General features: G+C 37.2%; 1 long non-coding RNA gene across 4 annotated transcripts in view; it reads right to left on the bottom strand.

Annotated features, from left to right (window-relative positions):
- Positions 1–21,277, bottom strand: part of LOC137495392 (uncharacterized) — a 211,069-nt gene that overhangs the window by 28,278 nt on the left and 161,514 nt on the right. The window contains exons 4-5 of one of the 4 annotated variants that reach the window (XR_012405389.1): positions 14,970–15,036; positions 13,069–14,859 (exon numbers count right to left, since the gene is read on the bottom strand). The exons of 2 other annotated variants lie outside the window; for them this stretch is intronic. This is a non-coding gene — a long non-coding RNA (uncharacterized lncRNA). Of the gene's footprint in view, positions 1–4,474; positions 7,264–13,068; positions 14,860–14,969; positions 15,037–21,277 lie in introns of those variants that run through there. One more of the 4 variants, XR_011015228.2, reaches the window with a different exon arrangement.

Raw genomic sequence — 21,277 nt, 5'->3', positions numbered from 1 at the left:
ATAATGACGCAGCTGCCTGTCTTTTCTGCCTTTCTTGCACTTTTTGATCCACAGAGTTACTCAGGATGGATGTCGCATCAAAGATTCACGTGTCACGTTGCTCGCATCACATTATTGTGGCTTTGAGACTCTATGGGATTCAAATTACTGGCCAGAGTTATTTAAAATCACACTTTTTAATTACATATATTTATATATATATATATATATATATATATATATATATATATATATATATATATATATTAGGGATGTAACGGTATTGTAAATACCGTCATACCGCAATATTAATTTTTTTCGATATTACCGAAGTCGCATGACTCGGTAAAACTATAGGTCTTCTGAGAAAATTTGCTCAGGCGAATGAAGCGAACGGGAGGTAGCTTAAACTACATTTCCCATCAGCCCAGGCGTGGCCATAATCCTTTGCGGTCTGTTGTCGCTACAGATCCAGTAATGCGGAAATGGGGTGTGCTGCTAGTAGCGGAGATGAAAAAAAGATGGAAATGATCGAACCTAAAGCGGGTGTTGTCGCCGCGCGCGTACTGAATAGCAGTGTTGTCGCGCGCGTTCTGATCAGCTGTGTTGTTGCGCGCGTATTGTAAAGCGCCGAGGGGGGGGTTGAGCGCGCATACTCAAGAGCAGTGTTGTCTACTGAAGGGCTGGACGGAGGTTGTGTCGCGTCGCGGGGGCACTTTTGATCGTTTTGGAAGGGCACTTTCTATCCAAGACTAAAAAGGGCATGTGCACTGCACAGGTTGAGCCCTATGTGTGCACGTGTCTGCAAGTTGGGGAATACGACTAATAGCAGTCATGGGGACTGCAGAAACACAGCACACTGTTCAGATTGATGCAGACATTGACTTGTACCGCAAAGAGACCTCTATCTCACTCATGGTTTGTCTTCTTAAGTGGGGGAAAGACAATGCACAACGTTACCCACTGCTGTCAACCTGGGCCAAGTCATATCTCTGTCCCAGAATCCTCAGTCCCAAATGAGAGGGTTTTTTTCTGTTGCAGGGGACATTGTAAATGCCCAGAGAGACCAGCTTTTACCAGATTATAGTTATATGATAATTTTCCTTTAAACCCATCTCTATCTAAGTAAGTGAGTGAGTGATTAAATGTTGAATGTGATGAGTTTTCAACAATACTAAATTGAAACTTTATTTTTTTTTACATGGTTTAATAATTTTTTGTTATTAAAATTGAAGTTCCTGTTTCAAAGCTTACAGATAGATGGCTAATTTGTATGTCATTGACACTTTTGGCACTTTTTTGGAGTATTTTCAAAAGTTTTGTTTTTCCTGTAAATGATTCAATAAATACCGTACCGTGACATTCATACCGAGGTATTACCGTACCGTGAAATTCTGATACCGTTACATCCCTAATATATATATATATATATATATATATATATATATATATATATATATATATATATATATATATATATATATATATATACACACACACACACACACACACACACATAAATAATTTTATATACACACACACACACACACATAGATCATTATATATATATATATATATATATATATATATATATATATATATATATATATATATATATATATATATATATATATATATATATAAATTACTTTGTTTAGAAGTAAACTATATAATAATATTCTCCAATAGCTCAAAGTCTATAACACCATTGATTGTAAACAAAATACAGATCAATGCTGATTACACAATTGGCCCAAAATACATTATTTTGGCTGCCTCCCTTATGCTGATGCTTGGAGTCTATAAAAGCACCATGAGAATGGGATAAATGATACGTTTATTGAACACTGGGCTTTTAAATCAATATATTTCTTGGCCCGGTACAAGTATAAGCTGATTGGACAGGACCTAAAATGGACACAAATTGCCAGTAAGTGAAACAGTGAAAAACATGACTTTAGGCTTCAGTTTGACAAGAAATGAAGTGCCAACAAACAGTGATTTAGAAGTCTATAAAATATCATTATCACACTGCAGAAGTTGTCCAGTATTAAAACAGTGCAGGAAATAGTAATAGTAGAAGTCGCGGTTGTGGCTGTAGTAGATGCAGTAGTAGTTGTAATATTAGTAACTTTCTGTAGTAGTAGTTGGTGTAGTACTTGTGATTTATTATTATTGTCAGTTAGTATTATGCATAATAATTATTAGTCATTATTACTATTATACATTACTAATCATTGTTGTTACTCCTTACCAATGACTGGTTTCTTTCTATCTGTTTTATTTATATCTGTGATGCTTGCTTCATTTATTGACTGTTATTGTCCCTTATGTATTTACTTTGACCTGTCTACCAAGTTACCTTTAAATGCAAACACACACACACACACACACACACACACACACACACACCCACCTACCAGGGGTCCGTTCTTCGAACGTGGATTACTCATTTAGCTGGATTTGGCTATAGACGATTTGACACGATCCAGGATCGTTTCGTTCTTCAAATCTGATCAGAGAGTTGTTGTCATAGCAACAGTTCTGGTAGCTCAAACCTGGTCAGAAGCAGGTTTAATTCAGATAAACAGGATTAGATCGGCTCAGTTCAAGCAAAGATAATACAGAAAGTATGAACCGAATTCTGATATTTTCTTACAGTAGTAGTTATATACACTTGAAAAAATACATTTTTTAAAACTATATAAAGTTATAGTTATTAATAAAATAAATAAATTTGTATATTAATAAAACTTATGCAATCTGCACCACCGAAATGAAAGTACAAAGACTGCCACCTGATGGTGCAAAGAGAAAACTTATTGATATGTACTTTTTAGATCGCTTTAGTACAATTTGTGTATGATAATAGACATGCGCAATATGTGACTTTTTAAAAGTAATAATACATTTATGCAGTCATAAACATGTTTTGACAGTTAATATGACGGTGAGTTGATGCTTCATAAAAGTTGCAGACACCTTTACCAATATCAAAATGCTTTTGTAAACATCCAGTTATTCTTTACACCGATTAAAAAAAAACAACTACTATAATACTACTATATGTACTATAATAAGGAAAATCCGCTTTAACTGTAAAACGAAAGATCAGTTCATCCAGACATTTTAATCCAATTCACAAACTTGTTTGAAGAACCAAATTAGCCAGAGATCAGTTATCAAGATTAAGGGCCCTATCATACACCCGGCGCAGTGTGGCGCAAGACGCGGCGCAATGGTCTTTTGGTAGTTTCAGCTTGGCGCAAGAGTGGTTTTGAGGCGTTGCGCTACGCTGTTTAAATAGCAAATGCATTAGCGCTCATTTGTGCGCCCATAGGCGTTCTGCTCTAAAAAGGGAGGCGTTCTGAGGCGGACCGCTGGCGCGTTGCTATTTTGAGAAACTATAATAGATTTTTCATTAGACCAAAACTAACCCGGTCTAAACTCCGGCGCAGAGTTGCGCCTCGCTTACACTCTGCTTAATACACACAAGAGAGCAATAGGCAAATATCTTTACATATGAAAAAATTTAATATTAAGGATATATATAGGATATAATAAGAATAGATATAGTGTATAAATATAAAGGATTAAAATATTACAAAACATATTATTTTCTAGCCCACATAAATATGAAAAATCACTGCTTTTATGTCTTCTTCATCTCGGGAGGCTTTTTCAGTTCATTCATAGCAATTTGCTTTTGCATAATGTTATTATTATTAGCAGTATTATTTATTATATCCATATTTATATTTGTTCTATTAAAAACAAGCTTAGATTTGTCCACCTGCCAGGTTTTAGACCATATGGGGCACAGCATGTGTTTAAGGATATAACTCAGGTTTTTGAGTTATTTTTTTGAGCATTTTGCTATTATTATTCATTTATTCGTTTTCTGGAAATTAGATCTGAATTTAGAAATAGTTTTGAAATGAATATTTGCGCTTAACAAACAAAAGTATTTATTTATAGACTAATTGATGTCTGTGCGTAAAGGTTTCCCTATCCAAGAGCGAAAGTGAAAGTAGTTCCATTATCTCTCATTCTCACGCAGTAGATGCTCTGTTTAACAGTTTTCTGTTAAAAAACTGTTAACTGTTAATTGTTTGCATGTGAAATGCTCATTTTTTCCACTTAGACTTACTTTACATCTGTAAATAGTGAATGCGCTCTTGGCGCGACTCTGGCTCTTAAAGGGAATGGGAGATGAGACTCTAATTTGTTTATTCTCAAATCACACCTATAACTCATTAAGAAAATAAACTCAACCCTTTTAGACCATGCGCCACGGCATGAACGCGTCCTGACGCGTCCTGACACGCCCTGAAAGCGTTTGCGCCCTTCGTTTTGCGCTCTGCGCATGGACCGTCAAAAGAGAGCCCTAAAAGATCCAGGATCTGCCAAATCATCTTAGATCATTTAAGCGAGCTACGAAGAACAGACCCCAGTACCTGACTATATTGCTGTTGTTTTTTTTTTTTTTTTTGTTGGTGTTTCTTTGTATTTGTATGATGCCAATTTATGTACTGTTTTCCATATTCTAATAAAAAAAAAAAAACAGTGCATTATGCAAGATATAGTCCTATACAGTAATGGCATTTAAAAATGTGGCAAATACCATGTATATTCAATACTTTTCCTATATTTCTATGTAATTATAATAATGCATTTCTAATGCTATCTACACATATTTCTGGCATGCTTCCTCTTGCTACCTCGAAAAAAACAATACAGGAAGCAAAAGTTTGTCAACTTAAGTTTACTTTTCGCCGTTTTATTTTTCCCCATCATCTGTAAAGCACCATCTTTCAGTGGTCCTGAATATAAAAAGAAAAAAAAGCATGGAGGATGATTTTGGGATGCTTCTACCATCGGCAGATTCTCCACCCAGATGCCAATTTCCTCTCCGCTGTGACATGAATGATTACTGCCGACTGCCAACAGTATCTTGGAGCGCATTTTTAAGTTGCTGTTCATCAGAAACTCATATAACAGTGAAGTTTCTCCAAGTTTTTCCCATTTCAGCAGCCGATACGCCAGTCATCTCAGCAGCTTTCTGTGGTTGATGATCTCTTCTGCAGGGCCGTTTTATCAGTCTCAGATCTCAGCTTCTGCTCTTTATTTAGTTCGGTGGTTTATCTTTCATTCGATTAGTTTATTCGCTCTATTTTTATTCAATTTTTTCACTGTGCGGTAGGTTTGAATATCAGTCAAGTGTCATGTTTGTTTTAGGATTAATCGTTGTAAGGATTTGCTTCAGTCGAGACGAAGAAGAAGGCCACGGTTTTATTTATAGTTATATCAACGTGTAAGGATATACTCAATATTTAAAAGATCCAAATATGATATATTGCAGTGTAATAGTGCACTAAATATACATTTTTTACAACCTGCCAATTTTTTTTCTTCTTTTTTCTTCTCATATATAATTACCCTATAACCTTGCCTTAACTAAACTAAAATAAAACTAATTAAAATGAATTCAATAAATTCACGGTGGCCAGTGGGTAGCACAATCGCCTCACTGCAAGAACATCGCTGGTTTGAGCCCCCGACTAGGTCAGTTGGAATTTCTGTGTGGAGTTTGCTAGTTCTCCCCACGTTTGCATGGGTTTCCTCTGATTGATCCGGTTTCCCCCACAGTCCAAAGACATGTGGTATCAGCTTATTAAGTGGTGACGTGTTGGTGACGTATGCAATACTGTTTCCGGGTCCAAGCTGCCACTCATTTGAGTTGAGAAATCCTTCATTTATGATTACTTTTTATTCATATCACACATTAAAGTTAATTTTATATTAAGTCATAGCGTACACAACAATCTCTGGGCTTGCTGCATCACAAATACCAAAATTTTAACAATTTATAAAAAATAAATCACTTTCTGGCCATCGTATATTAGGCATGAACATATATATATATATATTGTGAACATGATATTCGAAAGTATTAAATCGCTTTAAAAACGTTTATTATTACCATTTCATGCAACCCGGGCTCATTGTGGAAACATAGCCCCGCGGACGTTTCTGCGGACCGCGATTTACGTCCCGGGAGGTACGTATTCGAGCGGTTTTTGTTTTCGCAGATCCACGAGAGTCCGCTGTGCGCGCTTTTTCGCGTCTCGGGCGCCTCTCTTCCTCCTCCTCCTCCTTCCCTAAACCCGAGCAACGGTTCGCAAAAGCCGTCCAGAAAAAAAAAAAAAGCAAAAGCCCTCGTCTTCAATTTCGACTGCGTTTTCGGATCCCGCCGCGTTCTCGCCCTTATTTTTCGGATTCCGTTTTTCGTCTTACCTGATTTCCGGAACCGCTGTTCCCCGGACTCGATCCCGTTCGTCGTCCCCGCGGCCGGCTCCTCCTCCTCCGGGGCCTACGCAACGCTGTGAGCTAAGCGGACAAACTGGTTGCATCGGGAAAGCCCTCCACTCTGAGGCGGCCGGCGAGCGCGAAGAGGAGGGGCGGAGCGGCGCCACACTGCCCCGCGGCGTTCGCTCTAAAAAAACTAAACGCGGCCTTACGTACCTCCGGCCACGTAAATCGCGGTCTCCAGAAACGCCCGCGGGGGTACGTTTCCAGAATGAGCTTGGGTTGATTTCATGAGTCTCCCCATTCAGTTGAATAGAACGGCTGGACCCGGAAGCCACTTCGCGTGATGTCACACTTAACAAGCGGATAGGTAAATTGAATAAGCTAAATTGGCCTTAGTGAAGTTGTTTTAGTTCAGATTTTAGGACAGTTTAGGAATTGAAACATACCATTTTTAATCTCTGTGTAATCTCAAATTTACTCCTCTCTATTGCTCTGTTAACTTGTCTCGTCTCTGCTCTGCGTCTTTCTGACAACAAGCTGGAATGGGCGGAGTTTTTTTTTCCTTAACCTAAACTTGTATACATACATTTATTTTGTTTATTATATTACTAAAGACGTGTACATGTGTAAATAATTTGATTATACTGCTCTAAATAATATTATAAACTAATATTCGATTAACGAGTTATCGGTTAGCAAAATTAATTGAAATGAGCATCCCTAGTTACAATCAACACTGGCATACACATAAAAGAAACAGAACATGACATGTGCCGCCTTTTTAAATGCAATTATAGGACGTCGTGCTTCCAGCGCAGCGGTATGAAGCTGTCTCTTTTTTGCGCTACCAGATGACCGCTTACCTTCATATGGACGGCTTTTCTGCTGTTACCAGTTTGTCTAGTGGCTTGCAAGGTACGTTGGCGGATTTGAAACGCAGAGAGGAGTTGACCATGGCGACGGGGTTTGAGTCTGGTGAAGAACAGTTGCAGAAAGCGAGTAAGACAAAAACAAATGCAAAAATAAATAAAACAAACAAGTAAAATACAGAGTGAGAATGTGGTAAAATACGAAAAACTGGTAAAATCAGGTGTCTAAGAAGGCTTTTCTATTTCTGGATTGCTTTCGAAGACACTGTCGGGTGGGTTTATTGAATTGGGGAGGATGGGTAGTTTGGTCTGCCGGTCAGTCAACAGCTGCCTCTGGTGGATTTATGTGAGAACAGCAGGTGCGAATGGCACTCAAAAGCATTTACAGCGGCCTCTGGAGGATTCGTAAAAACAAAAACTACAAAAAAATAAAATAAAAACATAGCTCTTAGGTCAAATTTGGCACTCTCCAGAATTGTATATAGGGGTACATTTTCAGAATGAGCCTGGGTTGGTAAATAGGCAAGTCATTGTATAACGACAGTTAGTTATTTTATACAAATAAAATATCATAATTAGGAGGGCTAGTAACATTGACCCTTAAAATGTTTTTTTTTTTAATTAAAAACTATTTTTATTCAAGCAAAAATAAAACAAATAAGTCTTTATCCAGAAGAAAAACTATTATAGGAAATACTGTGAAAAATTCCTGAATCTGTAAAAATGTGAATGGTTTTGATTTTAACTTTAAGTGCTACGTTAAAGCCGCGATGCTCTCTACCAGAATGCATTTGCAGAGAGAAGCACACACTAGAACTAGAATGACTGGCAGCCGATGTCGGGGAAAAAAAGCACACACACACACACACACACACACACACACACACACACACACACACACACACACACACACACACACACACACACACACACACCTTACATGACTTCAGTCTCATCAGAGCAGCATACAAAAGAGGTGCTGGCGTCCCAATTCGAGGAGCTCCCAAAGGAGGAAATACTTCTTTTTTGCTCTCTCTATCTCTCTCTCCTTTCCATCATTATCCCAAATAAATCTGAAGTGGGCCGCCTGGCAGTCTCTGCACACGTGTGTTCACAGTGGCAAGCTTCTGGCTACAATGACTGTACAAACTCCTGGCCTTCATTAGCATTGGAAATACTGCCGATACCATCACCAATTCCCAGAATTCACGAACACCTTTTTTTTTTTCTGCTTCTTCCCCCACGGACTTGGCATAGCTGTCACTCCATTTTATTAGTGGTGCTTTCTAAGGCAAGCTTTACGATTACTGTTGCACATGCTTTGGGGAACGGATTTCAACATTATCTGTCGGAGTGAAGTGCATTAATATTAATATGGTTTACTGCATATTTTGGAGAATCCACCAGTGGTATATATCATGTTGCTTAACCATATATACATATATTTTTTTTAATGTTTTGGAATGTGTTTTTGAGATCTTTGGATAGTGATGCAACATTTCAATGCGTTTGTTGATGTTAAGTTTGAAGTAAATGTGCCGTGGCTGTATTCTAATCCATTGACGTCCATGAAGATGGAAATATTAGCATGTACCTATTTATTACTACCTTATTTTATCTGTTTACCAGTGTATTATTGTAGTTTTATTGTTAGTTTAAACTGTAGTAAATGTGATTACGTTTGATTTACGATTCATATTTTACTTTTATTTTCTATTTAATTTCCCCCATTTATGTTACTTATAATAATTATTGAATTTATGTATTTATAGGTATTGTATTTATGCATATTACTATTACTATTATTATTATTATTATTATTATTATTAGTAGTAGTAGTAGTAGTAGTACACTGTAGTAGTAGTATTCATTTATTTGTATATTAATTATTATTATTATTATTAGGAGTAGTAGTACTAGTTGTAGTTGTAGTAGTATGTATTTATTCATTTGCTTATTATTAATATTATTATTATTATTATCAGGAGTATTATATAATTATAATAATAATAGTTATTATTATTATTATTATTATTATTATTATTATATTATTATTATTATTATTATTATTATTATTATTATTATTATTATTGTTGTTGTTGTTGTTGTTGTTGTTGTTGTTGTTGTCATCATCATCATCATCATCATTATTATTATCATTATTTATATAATTACTACTATTATTATTATTATTATTGTTATTATTATTATTGTTATTACTATTATTATTATTAGTAGTAGTAGTAGTAGTAGTAGTAGTAGTAGTAGTAGTAGTAGTATTGTTGTTGTTGTCGTTGTTGTTGTCGTTGTTGGTATTTTTTCGTGCAGTGCTCAGCATTTATTCACCCCTAACAAATCTCTCTTTTAAATGTATATTTTTAATAAGAAGCTCTACAATATTATATTTGTGCATATACATTAGATTAGTCAGTACTGAAGCCAAATCTGGAGCTTATCTAACAAAAACAACTCATGATAACTGTCTAAAAACTAGCACAGCCAAATGTATATGTGACAGAAAAACCTTAATTACAAATTTAAACGGAAAAATCAAGAGAAGCAAAAACATTGAAAAAACATTGTTATTATTTATTTTTTATTTTATTTTTTGTGATATTTTGCTTGAATTTAATTGTATCATCTTTCAATTTCTAAGTGTGTTTGGTGACTAAAATATTAGCTCAATAAAAATATCTGTTTAATATATCTGTTTTATTTAAATGCACCAAAATACATTGCCTATAATCACTGAGGAATGTACACAAATATTCCTTTTTTTAAAAAGGGTTAAACTTAATTATGCTGAGTACTTATTTACAAATGTATTTAATTAGGTAATTGCTTATTTGTTTTATTGTACTGTTCATTTAGTAGTTTTATCATTATTTTTTATGGTTTTTAATTGTTCCAATTGAACTATTTTACTGCAGGCCAGATATATCTTCTTGGACGATTGCTAAATTGGTTCCAAAGCAGTCATCAGTAGTGTCAGCAGGCAGTGACCAGGTTTGGCAAGCTGGGATCATTGAAAACAGTTTTCTGCCAAACCTGTTTCCATGATTAATTCCCAAGTATGAGCTGCTGATATATGCAGTTTAACCCATATTTCATCAAAATAAGAATTAATCAGCTGCTTTCACATTTTTTACCTGCTTAGTGCTTTGGTTTGTGAATTATACCTTGAATTGTACAACTTGTTGAGATGAAATGGTGGTCTTCGTTTTTTACTAAGCTGATCATATTATTTACTTTGTAGATTATCAAATGATATTAATCAACTAATTAGGGTAAATAATATCAGAGATTTGCATTGGTGTGCATAGATAGTAAGTATTGTGTATTTATGAAGTGCATTCATCATATATGGCCATACACCCAAAGCGTTTCACAATCATGAGAGGGGTTTCTCCGCACCACCACCAGTGTGCAGCATCCACTTGGACAATGGCGCCAGTGCGCTCACCACACACCAGCTATAGATCTCCCAAACCTGACAGGTGGACAAATCTGAACTTGTTTTTATTAAAACTAATATAAATATCCATAAAATAAATTAATAATAATAATAAAATGAATCATAACATTATACAAATGCATTAATTTTGACCAGCACACCCATGAGTCCACAAAATGGCGCTAATTTGTTTTTGCTATTTAAACAACGTGGTGCAGGCCCAATGTGTCCCATGTGATCCCTTCCAAAAAAAGTAAATAAATAAATAAACTTCCTTTTATCAATAAAGCAACCTTTGGTCCATTTCTCTGTTCACACAAGATGCTAAAACTAAACTTTGGTCACTGCAGAGGCTTTTAGTCCAAATTATTTTAAACATTGTATATCAAGGTGCAGGTCATTGATGTTTTTAACTAAACTGTAGAGCAAAAGCAGAATCAATTGCCCAATGAGACTCTCCACATTATCCCCTCCTCCTCTGCATTTGTCTTTCATGGATGGTCAGCCTTTTAGGTGAACTTGAATGAGTTTGGCTGCCATTTAAATAGAGTTTGTCAGATAATTAAGGCCATTGCCTACAGTTGCCATATTAACCTCATTTTTGGTTTTATTGGTCCATATCTTAGCAAGGCTGAAGACTGGGTTTATATTGATCAGCGCTCGGCCTGTAGTGTGTCAGTGTTTGAGTGGAGACTTTAGAGAGATGGAGAACTGAAGAAGAAGACTGTGTGTGGTCAATTTATGGCAGCAGAGTCTTGGAGAACATGCTGGACCACTGCTGTCTGCTGTTTCATTATCGGGGCTCCGTAGAGGAGAACTTCAGAGTGATGGGAGATGAATCCTTAATGGAGTTTTGCTTGGTTGCGTAAAAGCAGCTCAATGTAATAGTCAGGTGAGGCATTCGAGGAATCTACACTCTCTGACCTTTAAAGTTTCATGCAACTCTTGTATAATGGTTGTAGTTCATACAAAAATAGATCACACAATAATGTAATTCATCTTAATCTTAATGATTTAGTTTTTTTTTTCTCTGTTTGATTGAGAAAATGATACCAAAAATATGTCTATGTGACTCCAAAACTGACTAGAATAAAATATCAAATCAGCTACAAGATCATTTTAGTTTGTAGTGCATAGTATTATACCGTTTTAGATTGTTGCCAACATTTTTTTTTTTTTAAATGGGCATTATTCATTCATTTTCTTGTCGGCCTAGTCCCTTTATTATTCCAGGGTCGCCACAGCGGAATGAACCGCCAACTTATCCAGCAAGTTTTTATGCAGCGGATGCCCTTCCAGCTGCAACCCATCTCTGGGAAACATCCACACACACACTCATACACTACGGACAATTTAGCCTACCCAATTCACCTGTACCGCATGTCTTTGGACTGTGGGGGAAACCGGAGCACCCGGAGGAAACCCACGTGAAGGCAGGGAGAAAATGCAAACTCCACACAGAAACACCAACTGAGCCGAGGTTTGAACCTGTGACCCAGCGACCTTCTTGCTGTGAGCCGACAGCACAACCTACTGCGCCACTGCCTCACCCAAAATAAGCATGAACCACACCACACTTTGAGCTAGACTTGATTATTGGGATGTCTGAATGAAAATGGTGGTAAGGAAAAGTGAGATGAAGTGGAATGGAAGTAAGAGGATAAAAAGTAAACAGGTTGGTAGGGTGATCAGGGTTCCTGCGATGATGCCCAGAGACTCACATGGGAGGGTACCGTCTCTGTAATATTCTGGTAGAGTGATTAGATTCAAGAGCGTTGGGATCAGTATTCAAGGTTGGAATTCAGTATTCACTCTCTTCAATTTAAATGAATTACATTGTTTAAATAAACCATTTTCACTGTTGAAATAAATTATTATACTGTTTAAAGGAATCGTTTTACATGATTGGTCTGATTGGTGGATTGCTGCACAGATGGTTGTCCTTCTGTAAGGTTCTCCTCTCTCCACAGAAGAACGCTGAAGCTCAGACAAAGTGATTATCGGGTTATTCATCACCACCTGACTAAGGCCCTTCTCCCCCCATGAGCTGGGGGGTAGCTCATGGGGGGCCAGCTCTAGGAAGAGGCGGCCAGCTCTAGGAAGAGTCCTGGTGGTTCCAAACATCTTCCACTTATCAAGGATGGAGGCCGCTGTGCTCATTGGAACTTTCAGAGCAGCAGGAATTTTCTGTAACCTTGCCCAGCCTTGTGCCTCGAGACAATCCTGTCTCAGAGGTCTACAGACAATTCCCTTGTCTTCATGCTTGGTTTGTGCTTTGACATGCACTGCCAACCCTGGGACCTTATAAAGACAGGTGTATGCCTTTTCAAATCATGTCCAATCAACTGAATTAACTCTGTACAAAAGCACGCACATCCCTCTAAACTAGGTGCTCAACCAAAAAACGCAAAAGGTGCAAATTAAATATTCATCAAAGGCGGCAACACCAAAGCTCCAAAAATACTAATTTATTAAATTAAAAAAGCTGACACAAAGCGTGTAATGTTTCGAGCCACACGGCTCTTCATCAGACAGCAGATTTTTCAGCTTTTTTTTTTTTTTTTTTACTAAATTTGCAACAATTTAAAAAAAAAAAAAAATCTTTTTTTCACATTTTCATTACGGGGTATTGTGTGTAGAATGTTGAGGAAATAAATTAATTACATGCATTTTGGAATAAGGCTGTAACATAAAAATATGTGGAAAAAGTGCTATGAATACTTTCCAGATGCTCTGAACATAAAGCGTAGTGCACATATAAATATCCCATTATTAGCCATAGGCTGTTATACAAACAGAAACTGCTGGACGTGATGATGTCATATGCAAATTGACGTATGATGTAATCTGGCTACATTTAGTGACTTTTCAGGCAGAGCTTAGCACCTTTTCATAGAAAATATTTAGAAACACTGATTAGTGTTTCTGTCTGAAGGAAAAGAAAGAAGAGAAACAGGAGGCTTGCGATGAATCTGAGGGTGCTTTCACACTAGCACTTTTGATCCGCACCCGAGTTCGTTTGACATCATAGTACGGTACGTTTAGCTAGTGTGAATGCGTCTTCTGAACCCGGGTGCGGACCCGTGAACCGTACCCGAGTCCGCCTGAAAGAGGTGGTCTGGGGTACGGTTCATGCAAACTCTGGTGTGGTTCACTTCAGATGTGAATGCAATCGTACCAAATAACGGAAGTGAACTATATTGAACTGCCAACCTTACAACAAACTATCGTTTTCATAACGTTCGTTTGTTCGTGTGTGTGTCTTGTTTCGTACCTTAGTGACACGCGCAGGACTGAGCCAGGGCAAACACAGCGATGTCTGCTTGTCTCCTCCAAAAACAGCTTCTGCAGACGCTGTGTGATGTTCTGAATGTGCATAATATTTTTGCGGCAGATGGACGCAAGTTGCTTTCTGTATGTCTAAAAGCTTTCAGTTAAAGCAGAATGGCCGCGATGTGTGGAAGTCTTTCCATTTCGGCGCTTGCTTGCTTGGCCGTCACCTAGCAACGGCCGTAAACAAAACAGCCGCTCGATGACGCAAGCGTACCAGGGTTCAGAAGGAAAAAAGACAGTATGAACACAAACCAACCGAGGAGGTGGCAAGGGGAGACAATCGAACTTGGGTACAGTCCAGGCAAATGAACCAAATGTGAAAGCACCCTGAATCTCATTTTTCCAAGCAAAAAATAAATAAATAAATAAAAAATAAAATCCCACCAGTCCGATGGCTCAAACACACAGTCCAGCAGTGAATCACTTCAGTGGTGTCTCACCACACATTTCTCCTCTTGAATCCAGCACAGATGCAGTCTTAAACTCAATTCAGGCTATACACAGGATTTGTATGAATTAACACAGTTTGGAAATGCTGTAGGGGGATTTCGCAGCCTTGAACTGAGGCTGAAACATTTACAGTTACAAACAGAATGATGAATAGCACAGAACGAATCGATGAGAGCAAATAAAACATTCTGTTTGAATTTCCAATGTGCACTTTTTTCTTCATTAAACAAGACACGATGCTCGTGCGTACATGCTAAAATATTGAGAACTGTGAAGTAAAACCTGATGCTGGCTTACGTAAATGATCACTGCGCATTAATCGATACACATCTTCTGTTGGAAATCTGATGACAGGGGTTGGTGAGAAACAGACGTGAGCGGAGAGCGAGAGAGAAGTGTCGTATGGACAGGATTGAGATTTTATTGTGTACAGCTTGTCGGTGCTCTGGCCGCCGACTGCATCTGTCAGCAGAAAAACGGGTGACAAGTTATTAGCTTTAAGGTCAGGAGCGTACAGTAGGACTGCTTAAAATTCTTCCCTCTCTGACAGAAGTCAGTTTGGTGGTCGGTACCTCAGATGAAAGGTGTTCAGCTTCTGTTCGCCAGCTTACAACATTTTCACTCATGTCAGTTCCTGACCTTAAAGAAAAAAAAAATGCTCTCAAACACATGAAGTCTGTGAGTCTTTTTACTAAATAGTTCTACTATAACAGTTTCTGGGTGAAGTTTTAAAACCAATAATATTCATGTCACTGGAAATCGGGCCCGATCACGCAGTTTCAGACCTCCCGATCAGGACTCTATTTATAGACATATACATATTCAGACTTCTTTCTTGACCCTTTCAGCAACACTAAGGCATGAAATCACTTTGTTCACGATGCTATTGAATATATGTTGGCAAGGAAATACATGGAAGTAGCTTGAAGCAGAAAGCGCAGGTGTTTCTGCAGTCTGGAGGTATTATTAGGTAGGGTTGGGTAGGGCCGGAGTGGGACTCCTTTTCAACCCTGGAGTTTCAAGCATTAGACCGGCTCACCTCAGTTCACGACTGACTATATTAAAATAAGGCCATTTCCAATTCAGTTTCTAAATACACTATCACGTCTTTTTCAAGAAAACAGCTGCTTTAGAACTTCAAATGTTCAACAACCTTACAGTTTTATATGTGTTAACAATAAAAAATAAATAAATAAAAAAATACTCAGGTGAGGATCGAACATGGATCACTGACATCATAACGCAACATGCTGACCACTGGACCACAATGGTGCTGTTAGGCTTGTTTGGCCGGAATGATACTTATATCATCATCATTACCCTTGCAGGCTGCATCTTGCTCATGGGGCTGCGAGACAACAAATAAGAAGAGCGGAGCTGCGGCAAAATAATGACTAAAAAGACGGAGGCTATAGTCAAATAAATAAATTAATGAAAAAAAAGTGCGACTGCTGAGAGTGCAAGCAGCTAGAAACACCGGCCCTCGCGACGAAAAAATGGACCGGCCCACTGGGAACTCTCCCGGTCCTCCCAGTTGGCCTAGGGTTGGGTATCGTTTGGGTTTTTTTTCAATACTGGTGCTAAATTGATACTTTTAAAACTGTACCAGTGCCAAAACGGTGCTTGAACCGATACTTTTTAGCCACAAAATTTATCGACATATATATATATAATCATTATAATTGAACAATATAAATATATTTATAATATGTTTAAAGTAAACATCAATTCATATTCTACATATTTGAATTGCATTAATATATTTCTTTTGATCATTTATTTAAATGCAAGATTTGCATTATGCTATAAACATTACATTAGCTTACTACTAACCTGTGGAAAGGCTGTCATCAAAATCAGGCAACACCTTTTTTCTGGGTTTGGGGCTTGTGACTACTTTTACATAGACATCAGTGATCTAGTGATTTGGCTTAATCTGAATAAGACAATAATATGATTCAGGTGTTTACATGAGCTGCTTTTTGAAAGTTACATTCATTATTCCCAGTTGCATCTTATAGCACATAGATCCATCAACGTCACTGCATCACCAACCTATAAATGTTTCCTCCGCAGTTTGTGTCTGTGGTCTTTTAAAGGGCCATGAAACCCCCTCGTTTCAGCAGGGTGTTTTCACACCTCTGCTTTGGAAAAAGTCAGAAAAGTGGGCGTGTCCAGCTCTGTTTAGGGGGGAGTGTCGGAGGAACTAAAGTGGGATGGTGTGGGAGTGTCTATTTGTGCACGCGCGAGTTTCAGAGTCAAAATACACACCCACAGCGGACAATGTGACTGTGTTTACATGGACATCTGTAGTCGAATTATTTGCCAAATTATTAAAAGTTGGACTTTAACTGCAGTTTGGCTCTTTCTACAGGGAATTCATTCATGCCTCTCGCGACAAATGAGATATTTGATTCAAGGAACTGCTGCAAGCGTGTATTTTTCATGCAATGTTTGATACCGCACGGCGAATGAGAGAGAAAAAAACTCTGCATTTCCCGGAAACTTAGATGCACACGGCAGGTAGCGTCAGAAAGCCGCGTGTGTTATTCCGGTCACAAAATGCGGTGCTAACATTTCTGCACTCAGTGCAATAGTAACTTAATTCGATACGAACAAACTGAATAAACAAAGAGCACTGGTCGCTCACTTACCAAATCTGTAGAGACAGGACAATCACCAGCAACTAGAGCCGCGTCTTTATGAAGAGAATACTAAAAGCGAATTCAGATCTCAGCATTTGCAGATGAGAACAGCTCTCAGGTAAACAATAATCCTCCTTAGACACGTAAGTTATTGTTGTCGAGCGTCGCGTACACTGTTAATCCACACGTGAGACTGAGCTCTCACAGAGAGAAAATGAAAACGAAACTTAACGGCAGCAAACTATAAAAGCAACACTTCACGCTTGTTTTGCCAACACAACGTGGCGTCTCTGTGGCGTAAACACGGTGACAGTAATGAATATTAATGAAGTTCCACAATAGAGCGCGCTGATTGGTTTGAACCAAGCCTTACTCATGCATTAATGCAGCACACTGTAAGACGTAATAAGACTCACTCAGGCACAGACGTCCAGTCTGCATGCTGCAATACACGCTATTATGTCATGACCGTGACGCAGCTTCAAAAATTCGTTTCAAACAGGAAGTACAAATTTGCTTGAAATAACGCAAAAACAACCAATTTACACTTTTTATTGAAATATAGGTGTCCTAATAGTGTTTTTAGCAGTGTGGGACACATATACGACTGTCAACAGCTCAAAAAATGTGTTTTGGTGTTTCGTGACCCTTTAAGATAATCAAAAATGACTGTTTACGTAGTAGACTCATGATCAGAGTACTGTCTTAATCATATTAAAATCAGAGTATTAGTGTCCATCTAAACATACTCAGATAATTAGCCAGATGATGTCACAAGCTATCAAAGGCAGTCCATTCCTCACCTTTAAGTTGTTTCCATGAACCCTCACATTTCATAAGTTTGACATGTTTCTCCCTCACACGCAACTTTTGTAAAACATCTGCTGCATGTTGGCTTGTCAGAATCCTTGCTTGCCATACTGTAGAAAGCTTAGTTCAAGCAAATTAGATGAACGCGATATTGCGTGTTGATGAAGTGAGTTGCTCGCCGCATGCACCATACTGTGCGCTTTGCCTTCTATAAGCTACAATAACAAACGCCTGACATCGCTGACTTCCATATCCCTCAAAGCTGTTTAGAATTAAACATTAAGAGATGGTGTGACACAATGCTTATTTATGTGTACCTTTAATGCACCCCTTTATGCTTCTTAAGCGCGTCACACAGCGGATGCGCCGCTCAGAGCCGCGGCATGGTGCGCACATGACAGTTGATACTATCACACACCAGACCTGCACATTAGCATGTTATTTAAAATGAAACTATTCAGATGGCGCTCTGTGGCATGGCAGAAATACGAACAGTCATGAGTCGTGGCTGGGCGCTGCAGACAGCCGCTGACTTGCGAAATCTAACATGCATGGCGCTGCGCGTCGCCGAGCGGCGCTTCTGGTGCGCGACCTGCTTTACGTTCTTGTTGCAGCACCGAAATTAGGCATTGAAAATTAATATGGTTATTTGATCCAGTGCATACCGGTTCAGTACCCAACCCTATTATTAGGTTGATGACGACAACATTGTCATAGCAAACTGTAAGATATTTAAACTTGGCCTTGCAAGAGGTGGAAAGGAAAAGGCTACATTTAATATAACAAACCTGATGACACCTCCAAAACAAACGTAGAACCTCGATTTGAAATGCTGTCTCGCCACTATTTAAAGTTTATGCATGGCGAGCGGATTCACCTCTTCTTTCTTTTCCAATATATTTTATATTTATATTATATATATATATATATATATATATATATATATATATATATATATATATATATATATATATATATATATATTATATTTAATAATTTACATTCTTGAGTTTTGTCCAGACAACTTAATTGTCTTAATTAATAAACTTAATTGATTTGAGTTGGCATAACAAGAATGTATTGTGTGGAATCCTGCTTTTTTTCAAAGCGTATTTGCTGAAGAGTCACCTGTTCGTTGTTTTATTTATTTATTTTTTTTTTTTTTTAGGCTGCCTGTCATGTTGTCCCCTTGAGACTTGATTTGCATAACATCATAACCATCCACTGACTCAATTGTACTGGGATAAAAAAAAAAAAAAAAAAAAAACAAAGGAGAAAAGTTAGTAAGGGAAATAAATAAATAAACCAATAAAACAAAGTCACGCATGAAGGTATCGCAAATCACAGTCAGGTTTTCTTCGCAGCGATGTATCGCACGGTAGACCTTTTAAAATGTCACACGCTTTGACAACATCTAAGGAGAATATTAAAAGGAGGTAAACTGTTGGGGAACTTTCAGAAAAGCAGATGCGGGTGTTTATAGGATCACACGTCAGGGGAAACAAACAGATGCTATAATCAACAAACTGCCTTTGAGTTTTATTAATGCTGCTTCTGAAGGGATGGAGAAACAGATGAAAACATGGCGTGTGTTCTTTAGTATACGGGTCATCAAATACAGCTAGACAAGTTTTCTCTTTATAATTTACAAAGCTTATCTGAATGCAATATGTACAGGTTCATATTTAGTTGTATTCAATATAAGGTAAAATACATGGGTTTTTAAATATATATATATAAAAAAATAAAATAAAACAAAAGTTTTAATATATAATGTCGATTAATTAATTGATTATTCATTTTCTTTTCGGCTTAGTCCTTTTATTAATTTGGAGTCGCCACAGCGTAATGAACCGCCAACTTATCCAGCATGTTTTACGCAGCGGATGCCCTTCCAGCTGCAACCCATCACAGAGAAATTAATTCATTTGTTAAATCAAAATAAAAAATGACCTTAATATAATAAAATAAAATAAAATAAAATAAAATAAAATACCTAATAATAATAATAATAATATTAATAATGATGTTGCTGTAATTATATATTATTATTATTATTATTATTATTATTATTATTATTATTATTATTATTTTGTTATTATTATTATTATTAATATTATTATTATTATCATTATTATTATTATTATCATTATCATTATTATAATTATTGTTGTTGTTGTTGTTGTTTATAACAACAAAATGTTATATTTATTGCAATTATTATTATTATTATTATTATTATTATTATTATTATTATTATTATTGATATAATCAAATAAAACAACATTATTAGTGTTGTTTATTTTCATTTCTCAGTTGTGTCAAACAACCACAATTCTACTAAATATTTATTATTAACAATAACACAAGATTCTTTCATGTCAAGAGATTATTATAAGTATAAATTAATATGCCTTCTTTCATTCATTTGTCTTCATTCATTCAAGTAACAGTGCATCACTATAACAGCATTTAACACAGCCCTGCATGGTCAGTTTCCTCTTTTCCAGCACAGCTCAGTTTAATTTATGAAAAGGACCTTCAAGCATCTGCACAGCCGGAAACTTTCAGAAGAAGCATGATTTATTCTAACTCTGGGCTTAGTGCTCAAAAAAAAAACTTTTGCAAACCACCACTGGAGAACATCCATCCAGGCAGAAAGCATTTAAAATAAAGCAGGTGCACCCTGACAGGCTTTAGAGCACATCATGCACAAACAGCCACTATAAACTCAAAGGTGAGTCAGAAAATTGAAATCAGTCAAAGCCACATGCAGAAACCGCATTCATTTAGCAGCAGACGCTTGTGTCATTTCACATCTGCAGAAGCAACTCTCCATTCGCCTGTGTTTGTGATAAACCAAATAACAAAGCACAACTACGTGTATTTGCATCTTTAGTGTGGTGTGATAATTCAATTCAGGCTATAAAGCAGGATTTGTATGAATGAACACAGTTTGGAAATGCACTAGGGGGGTTTCACAACATTTCTTGTCTTGAAAATTGACACAAACTGAATGATTTTCAATAATATTTGTACAGTTTAAACAAAGCTGGAATCAAGAAAATGTAGGCAATCTGGATGTTTTTGACAATTGAATAAAAATTAAAATAAAAAAACTGTACAAAAGCACGCACATCTCTCTTAATTGGGTGCTCAGCCAAAACCGCAAAAGGTGCAAATTAAATGTAAATCAAAGGCGGCAACACCAAGGCTCCAAAAATACAAACTTATTGAATTAAAAAGGCTGACACAGAGCGTGTAACGTTTCGAGCCACCCAATGAATGCCACCCGGTCTGATGAAGAGCCGGGTGGCTCGAAATGTTACACGCTCTGCAGATCTTAAGGCATAAGGAGTACCTAATAAAGTGACCGTTGAGTGTATGTGTGTGTATACAGGTGAAGTCAGAATTATTAGCCCCGC

Source organism: Danio rerio, chromosome 1, assembly GCF_049306965.1.
Source record: "Danio rerio strain Tuebingen ecotype United States chromosome 1, GRCz12tu, whole genome shotgun sequence".
Lineage (NCBI taxonomy): Eukaryota > Metazoa > Chordata > Actinopteri > Cypriniformes > Danionidae > Danio > Danio rerio.
The sequence above is the reverse complement of the archived record's forward strand: the minus strand, read 5'-3'. Positions and strand labels throughout refer to the sequence as shown.